The sequence below is a fragment of the Triticum aestivum genome, chromosome 7D (assembly GCF_018294505.1).
Source record: "Triticum aestivum cultivar Chinese Spring chromosome 7D, IWGSC CS RefSeq v2.1, whole genome shotgun sequence".
NCBI lineage: Eukaryota > Viridiplantae > Streptophyta > Magnoliopsida > Poales > Poaceae > Triticum > Triticum aestivum.
Genome location: NC_057814.1, coordinates 495,070,182 through 495,079,515, shown reverse-complemented (window position 1 = coordinate 495,079,515; position 9,334 = coordinate 495,070,182).

The following is a 9,334-nucleotide window of genomic DNA, read 5'->3' as shown; positions in this document are numbered from 1 at the left end:
AGACAAATTGAGTGCCCCAATTGGATATTATAGTCTTTGGGACTCCATGCAGACAAACTATACGGGAGAGATAAAGCTTGGCTAGCCTTTGAGTGGAGTAGGTCGTCTTCACGGGAATGAAATGTGCTACCTTGGTTAGCCTATCTGTGATGACCCATATGGCATCATTTCCGCGTTGCGATCGAGGTAGTCCGATGATGAAGTCCATTCCAATTTCATCCCATTTCCACGCAGGTATCCTGTTTGGCTGGAGTAGCCCTGCTGGCTTTTGATGCTCGACTTTAATGCGCTGACATGAATCGCAACAAGCAATAAATGTGGCTATATCCCTTTTCATACCGTGCCACCAAAATCTTTCCTGAATGTCTTTGTACATTTTGGTTCCTCCAGGGTGGATCGAGTATGGAGCGGTGTGGCTTTCGGTTAGGATTTGTTGCTTGAGTTCCTCAATGTTAGGTACGCAAAGTCTGTCCCCGTACCATAATACTCCTTCATTGTCTGTGACGAACTCTGAAGCCTTGCCAAGGCTCATCTTCCTCTTTATACCTTCGATGCTGGGATGTCCATGCTGAGCCTTCTTAATTTGTTCCATTAGGGTGGGATGTATCTCCAGATTTGATACGTTTCCCTCAGAGACTAACACCATGTTGAGTCTAGCGAACTCCTGCTGAAACTTAGGCCTCAAGTTTTGTGGATTGTCGTTGCCCGGGCTGGGGTTCCGACTAAGAGCATCTGCCACTACATTTGCTTTCCCTGGATGGTAGTGAATGCCGACATCATAGTCCTTGACCAATTCCAACCAGCGTCGTTGGCGTAAATTCAGCTCTGGTTGTGTGAAAATATATTTAAGGCTCTTATGGTCCGTATATATTTCACAACGATTTCCCAACGGAAAGTGCCTCCACTCCTTGAGTTCATGGATGACCGCTGCTAGCTCCAAGTCATGAGTTGGATAATTTTCCTCATGCTTCCGTAGTTGCCTGGATGCATACGCGACAACTTTGCCGTCCTACATCAATACGCATCCGAGGCCCTTCCGGGACGCGTCACAATACACTTCAAAACTCTTGTGTATGTCTGGCACGGTCAAAACTGGTGCTGTTGTTAGTTTCTTCTTGAGTTCTTGGAAGCTTTTCTCGCATGCTTCCGTCCATACAAATTTCTTGTCTTTCTTGAGCAACTGGGTCATTGGTTTTGCCACAGTGGAGAATCCTTCAATAAACCTCCGGTAATATCCAGCCATTCCAAGGAAACTCCGTACATCAGTTACGTTGGCTGGTGGTTTCCAGTCAAGTATGGCTTTGACTTTTTCTGGGTCTACGGCCACGCCTTCTTGGGTCAATATATGGCCTAGAAAACCAACTTGTCTTAGCCAAAATTCACACTTGCTAAATTTGGCGTACAATTGATGTTTCCTTAATTCTCCCAAAACAATTCTGAGATGTTCGGCATGTTCTTCTGGTGTCCTTGAGTATACCAGAATATCGTCAATGAACACCACTAAAAATTTGTCCATGAATTTCATAAACACTTTGTTCATGAGGTGGAAAAAATATGCGGGAGCGTTCGTCAGTCCAAACGGCATTACCGTGAACTCATATAATCCGTATCTGGAGGTGAATGCTGTCTTAGGGATATCTTCTGTCCGTACTTTTAATTGATGATATCCCGATCTTAAATCAATTTTTGAGAACACCTTGGCTTGTGCGAGCTGGTCAAACAAATCATTTATCCGTGGCATCGGATATTTGTTTTTGATGGTGACCATATTGAGAGCTCGATAGTCTATACACAATCTCAGTGTCCCATCCTTTTTCTTGGTGAATAATACTGGCGAACCCCAAGGTGAGGAGCTGGCTCGAATAAATCCTTTGTCCAGTAATTCCTTTATCTGCTTCTTCAATTCTACCAATTCTGAGGGTGCCATTCTATAAGGTTTCTTATAGATGGGAGTGGTGCCAGGTGCTAGTTCAATGCTGAACTCTATTTCTCGGACTGGTGGCATGCCTGGTAGTTCTTCAGGGAATACGTCGGGAAATTCGCACACCACTGGAACTTTTCTCAGTTCTGAAATGTCCACTTTGTTCAATTTTGGTTGCCGTGACCGTGGTCTCTCTTGAGCGGTAACTTTTATTTTCTTGCCGTGATGATGAGTGAGAATCACAGTCCGATTGAAACAATCAATAAATCCCTTGTTGGTGGTCAACCAGTCCATCCCTAGGATGACATCCAGTCCTTTATTTTCCAACACGATGAGATTAGCCTGAAACTTTAGTCCTTCGAACTCAATGATCACTCCTTGGCAGTAAATCTGAGCGATCTGCTTATTTCCGGGGGACTTGATGATCATAGATTTATCCAAGGGGAGTATCGGAAAACCATGTTGTAAAACAAAACTCTTCGAAATGAACGAGTGAGAAGCTCCAGAATCAAACAAAACCGTGGCAGGTACTGTGTTGACAGGGAACGTACCGAGTACGATGTCTGGGGCATTCTGGGCTTCTTCCCTGGTCACATGGTTCAGGTGACCCTTCCTGTGATTGTTGCTGGGATTGAAATTGTTGCGCTTGGGGGCTGGATTGTTCCCACCATTGTTCGGCTTGGGGGCCGAGTTCCTTGGTTTTGGGCACTGTTTGGCATAGTGCCCTTCTTCACCACAAGCATAGCAAGTGACCCCTGGACGATATGTAAAGTCCTTGTCCCTTGAATGAAACTGTCTGGTTCGCCTTATAGCAGTCGTCGTGGATTTTCTCGCTTCATTCCTCGGAACCTCAGTCTTGCTTCGATTGTTGCGAGCAAGAGTCGTCTTGTCCCTTTTCCGCTTACGGATATCCTCCAGACTGCGGCGCTCATTCTCCAAGGTAGTGGCCTTGTCAACCAGAGTTTTAAAATCCGGGAAAGTGTGTACGACCAGTTGGCATCTTAATGCTGGCGCCAGGCTGTCCAGAAATTTTTCCATCCTTTTGTTCTCAGTCATATGTTCATCGTAGGCATAACGAGACAGCTGGGTAAACTGACCGTTGTATTCTGTCACTGACATGCCTCTTTGCTTGAGGTCATCAAATTCTCTTTTCCTGATTTTTATGATGCTCCTGGGGATGTGTGCCCCACAAAAGCCTTCCTTAAACTCCTCCCAGGTGATGTTGTGTTCACTGGGGTGCATGTGTAGGAAGTTTTCCCACCATGTTGCAGCTGCTCCAGTGAGGTAGTGAGGTGCATAGAGCACCTTCTCCTGATCAGAGCACTGAGAAATAATCAACTTTCTTTCGATGTCACGAAGCCAATCATCGGCTTCAAGCGGCCTATCAGTGTGAGCAAATGTTGAAGGGCGCGTCTTCTACAGTTCAGACAACTTGGAGTGCGGTTGATATGGCTCACGGTGGTTTCCCATATTGATGACGTGATTCATCATATCTTGGTGCTGTTGCTGGCTTTGTTCGAAGAGGCGGCATACTTGAGATAAGGCTGCTTCGCTGTCCTGTTGACTAGACTGTCCCTGAGTGAAGTTGTTGCTGGTCTGTGTTCCATAAACTTCTTCGGTTGGATTTGGCATGGAACGAGTCCACGGACGAAACATTTTCCAGTCTGGGGTATTATTTTGCGAAAATCATGAGAAGAACTGTGTGGCACAAGGAAAATCTTGCAAAGGCAAAAATTTAAAAGACCTCAAGATTTTTCAAGAAAACATAAACGATTTCGTACGGAGAAGGACCGCTTAGCACATATCTTACACGCGATACGCAAACATACGATACATCACTCAGGATGTGCGCACACACTCCTGACATGTCATTAAGGCTAGCACACTCCTCCGGGATTCTACACGACGCGCACACAAGTACTACAAACTAACGTACATATAAAACATATCATACATGCAGACACAACGCGCGGCTACTAAGCGCACTCAGTCGGAGATGGTGAAGATGTCCTTCCCCTTGCCGAGGGTAAGACCCAGTGGTGCAGGAGACTCAACCTCCACCTCCTCCCTAGTAGGCTCCAGGCGCGTAGCACTGCGCTGAGGTGATGGCGCGGGTGCGACAGGAGGCAGTGCGGGTGCGGCAGGTGGTGCAGTTCTGACTGGAGTAGGAGCGATGACTCGGTCGAACTCCTCAGTGGTAGGCAGACGGCGAGCAGTGGCCAAAATAGCCGGTGAATAAGATGCCGAGGACGAGACAAATGTCAGTGGCGGTGCCATGTGGAGAAGCTCCTTCCTGCTGGCAGAACCGCCCCGAACTAAGTCCATGCGGGCAGCCACAAGATCGTCCACGAGGTTGTCGAAATCTTCCTCCAGAGCTTTGAGATACTCAACAAGCATCTCGATAGCTTCATCTCGCTCCCCCCTATGGCAGGCGAATGCATAGTGACAAGTATATGGCACATGGCATGGGAGGTAGCGGTAGCGACGAGTCTTCATCGAAGGAAGAATGTCCCGAAGGCGAGCTATCGCCTCACGGGCAGCCATCTGCATGGCATGCCTCTCCGTAGGCATGGCCCTTCCCACAAAACGAAAGTGGCGAGACGCAGAACGTCCTCCCTTGAATTGCACCACGGCCTGGTGCATAGACGCGTCGTTGCTGAGCTTGTGCTGGTAAAGCGTGAACTCCGGACGAGTCGCTGGCCCGATTGCGAGCTTGGTGCTGGAGACGAGGAGTTTGACAAACCCCTCGGGCACATTAGTGAACACCCGAGTCTCGCAGTTGCTGCCAGCCATCTACAAAAGTAGGCAAAAATTCTGAGTAGTCATATCATAAATTTATGATGACCAACAGAAAATAGCTACATTTGCAAAATGCTGAAAAAGCACTAAAGACGCTAATAACCGATTAGCGATCGCACCTAGTGGCTTCCCACAGTCAGCCTGGCTCTGATACCAAGCTTGTCACGACCGGTTTTCTAATAAAAATATTTATTCAGAAACCGATCCCTTTTATGGACCAGTAGAGAGGAATTCCTCCTCACTGGTAGACAATGTCTTGATCACGGAAGAAAAACCAGGAGTACTAGATATAATACAAGGCTGAGCGGAGACTGCTCAACAATTTATTACAAGCACGCCAATAATACATAAAGGCGGATAGGGTGGCATACTACTGACTCGCAAAGAAAACAACGGTGGTGGGTATACCAAAGTGGAGTGGGTGACAAGACTCCTGAATCTAACAACTCTTCGAGCGCCGGAGTGAGGCTCGAGGATTCTTATTGTGGGTGGCGGAAGCGTATATAATACAAGTGACCAATATCCAGGATCGCACGGGACTGACTGGGATTCCTCTAGGCGTCGGACTCACTATCAAACTCTTCATCCCTGAGATCGCCTTCGTCAACATCTGGCCAAATCAACAAGCTAGGTGAGTACTATGAAAGTACTCGCAAGACAGTTCGGACATAAGATATAACAAATGTAAACATGATGCATATGAACAGATTAGCAAAGCGCACTCAGATAATAAAATAGCAATGCATGGAAATAAAAAAGGGAAGTCGGGCGGTAGTCCTCCCGAAATCCCAAAGTAATACTGAAGGCCAATCGAGTGTCTGAAAGACTCCTCGGAAGGGTAAAAATGAAATAACAATGCCGCAGTCGGGCGTCAAGGCGACACCCCATAAAGGGCTTATAATGGAAAATAAATGACAGTGCGTGCCACAGTCGGACGTCTGAAGCGACATCACATAAAGGGCTTATATTGAAAGTAAATGACAAGAGTGCCACAGTCAGACGTCTGAGCGACATCACATAAAGGGCTTATATCAAAAGTAAATAACAAGAGTGCCACAGCCGGACGTCTGAGCGACATCACATAAAGGGCTTATATCAAAAGTAAATAACAAGAGTGCCAGAGTCGGACATCTGAGCGACATCACATAAAGGGCTTATATCAAAAGTAAATAACAAGAATGCCACAGTCGGACGTCTGAGCGACATCACATAAAGGGCTTATATTTCATAACTTGATATTTCAGCAGCTCAAGAAATTAAATCATTTCAAGTACGAGGTAAATAAAAGTTAGTCCATCCACAGGAATAACAATTTAACCGGGTTTACCACTCGAACTTGTTCACCGGGGATTTACCATGGAGATTGACATAGGAACTGACATGGATATGGATAAGCGGCCATGGTCCTTGACCATGGACACGATGACTCGGAAAGATTTGACTCTGCAGAGTTTGTACTATTTAACCACAACCAACGGATTTCAGTAGTCACAAGGGACTAGTTCCGTTTACGGTGTTTTAGGAGAAACACATCTAACCCGTACACACCCATTCAACATTCTGATGCCAGGAATCACCCTCGGCAATGTTCAAGAAAAACCTTGAGACGGGGAGGCTACAACCTCGCGTAGCATGGGATCAAATTTATATACGCGCGCTCTAAGGGGTGCCCCCCCTCTCGGTCCCAACCGGAAACACCCATGCCCCCTGACCGGATGACTGGCTTTAATCCAGGGCCATGGAACCCTCATCCCGGCCCCTCTATTTGGTGTGTACAAGGAAAGAGGTTAACAACTTACTAAACCGTATCCTTTGCAGAAAACATGTGGCAGCACGAAAAGGAAGGGACGGTAACGTGGCTCAGTCCACGTTAACGTCCGAGTTTATCGGATGACGAAGACTGGCATGCTACAACAATACCATCTTACTACCTTTCATGTCACCACATGATCAGGTCATCTCTCATCAGAGATCACGGTAACTTCGGAACACACGGATAGTTGCCTTGCATGCAACGAGATACTCACCGATGCTCATATGCCATGCACAACCATTCAAACAAACATGTAAAACACCTATCATATCAAAGGTTCAAACATGCTTGCCTCGTTCGGAGAAGTCGGAGTCTAGCTCGGCGAAGTTCGCGGCTCCGTCACCTCCTCCGAAACCTACGGTATAGCGAAACTGTACACTAACGTGAAAATCATCGCGTGCATAAAAATTGTTCCAAAAATATTCCAAATAAATACTATAAAAAACTAGACAAAAATATAAGCCTGACAGAAAAAGAATCAATCAAAAATCATCTTTTACTAAAAAGATATAAGGGTTCTAGTCCAGGGACTAATCTGTGATGAAACAGAAAAGAACCAGGGACTCGTTTGAGAAAACAGAAAACGGTTCGAAGTAAAAGGCGCCAGCCCAAAGAGAAAACGCATTTGCCCGAAGGCGCCAACAGAAAACGGTTCGAGGGGGGAAAAAGAAGAGAGGCTGACGGGGGGGTCCACCCGTCAAGTTTAAACTCCAATGGAGCTCGCCGGCGCCCGAACGCTGCGGTGGTCGCCGGCGTCGAACCACGGCGAGGCAGAGAGATTGGAGGGTACCAAGAGTTTCAGGGTGTTCTTCCGCGTCGGTGGGTGGTGGACTCGGTCGTCGGAGAGCACCACGTCGACGATGACACTTTCTCCGGCGGACGGTGGTTTGGGCGATGGTGGAGTACTCCGGTGGGTGCTGCAAACTCCAAATTGAAGCGTGGGTCAGCAGAGTGGATGCACTAGAAAGCTACTGGCCAGAGTTGAGAGGTAGAGGTGCACGCACGGGGGTGAATCGAGCTGGACCCCGTGGCGGGTCGAGGCGGCCGGAGTTGGGGAAGAAGGCTCCCTCGGGGCTCTTCCAGTGGCTTGGCGTGGTATTGGTGGAGTGCAGAGGTGGTGTGGGTTCGAGTTCGAGCTCGGGGCCTCTATTTATAGGCGATCCGAGGGGGTGGCCGTGAACGGGGTAGCTCCGGCATGCGATTACGGCGAGGCAGGGGTTGGGCAGGGAGTTTAGGTGGCCAGGCAACATCAGGGAGGTTCACTGGTGCCGTTCCCCCGCTAAACCTCGGTCGGGCTTGGCGTAATGCGCCGATCCTCGACGGTGCGGCCGTACGGGCACGGCGGCGGTAGAGAGCGCGCTCCGGGCCTAGCAGTTCACGACGAAGGATGGCAGCATGCACGGGTGAGTGGGTGGCCACGCGGCGGCCTCCGGTGGATTGGGCGGCCCTGGACGGCGCCGTCCACGCTGCGCCTCTCTCTGGCAGCCGCAAAGCCGCTGCTCCCATCGCTCACGGGGTGGCGCACCTCCTCCTGCTCGTCGCCGACGCCCGCAAACCTCCAGGTGATCGTGCGGCGCAGGGATAAGAAGGAGGGGACGGGGAGCAAGGCGCCACCGCGGTACTGGCGAGATCGACCTCGGGCTCTGTAGAAAACGACAGCAGTTTACTGAAACTATTTATCTGAACTCTGAACATGACAGTGACAATGCTCTGCAGGTGTTCGACGAAATGATTTGGCATGAAGAAAAAAAATTCTAGAGCTGGGACTTGGTGAGGTGACCTCTCAATGCATCCAGAGGCTGTCTGAATTTTCTCAGATTTTTAGGAGGAGAAAACAATTGAATTTCATCAAATTTGGCAAATAAGGTCCAAACTTGCAGCAAGTACAATTTGAAATATTTGAACTGGAGACCAGTGGATCTTCATGGGTCTTGGTTGAGGGCTCTAAGGACTAGCTAGGGAAATTGGTTTGGAAGCCAAATTCAAAGTAGAAAGGGTAGCTCCTTTGTAAATCTCCAAGAGCTAGAGTAGAGGGCAGAAATTATTTTTGATAAGAATTAAATGGAAGAAAATTTATGGGAAGGTTCAAACTGCTGGATTTGAAGTATATCATGATCCAAAGATGGGGAAAGGCTTATGGGAGGGGATTTCCACTTAGGTGATGGCAAGAGGGATTTTTGAAAGGGGAAGATATCACTCCAAATGCCATAGGGCTATTTAAAAGATTTTCAAATATATTTTTCCAAATGAAAAACATTTGAGCCAACATGAGATGAAAAACCTCCAAGACCAACAGTCAAGTCTAGGATGAAACCAAACAAAACATTTGTCATAAAAAGGTAATTTTTTAGAGGGTAAGTTCTTTTAGAAGAAAATTTAAATACCCTCCTCAAATCAAAAAAAGATTTTGATAAAACCAAAATAAAAAATTTGGGTGTCACACGCCGCCTCGCCCTCGTCCGCCGCCGCCCGAACCGCCCGACGCCGCCTCGCCCTCGCCGGCCTGCCTCCTCCTCCCCGCTGGCCTGCTTCTCCTCGTCGCCGTCGTCCTCGACCACCACCCCGACCCCTGCTGCCCCTGACCCTACGGCCACCGTGACCCGCGCCCCTCCTCTCTCTCCCTCGCCCCGTGCCCGTCCCCTCCCCTGCTCGCTGCTCGGGGCCGCGCCCCGCGCCCTGCCCCCGCGCGCGCCCGAGCCTCGCCTCGCTCTGCCGCTCCACTCGCCGCGGCCACCCCCCACGCCGGAGTCGTCCTCGACGGGACTCGCTCGCCCGCGTGCTCCCGCAGCTCCGCCCGACCC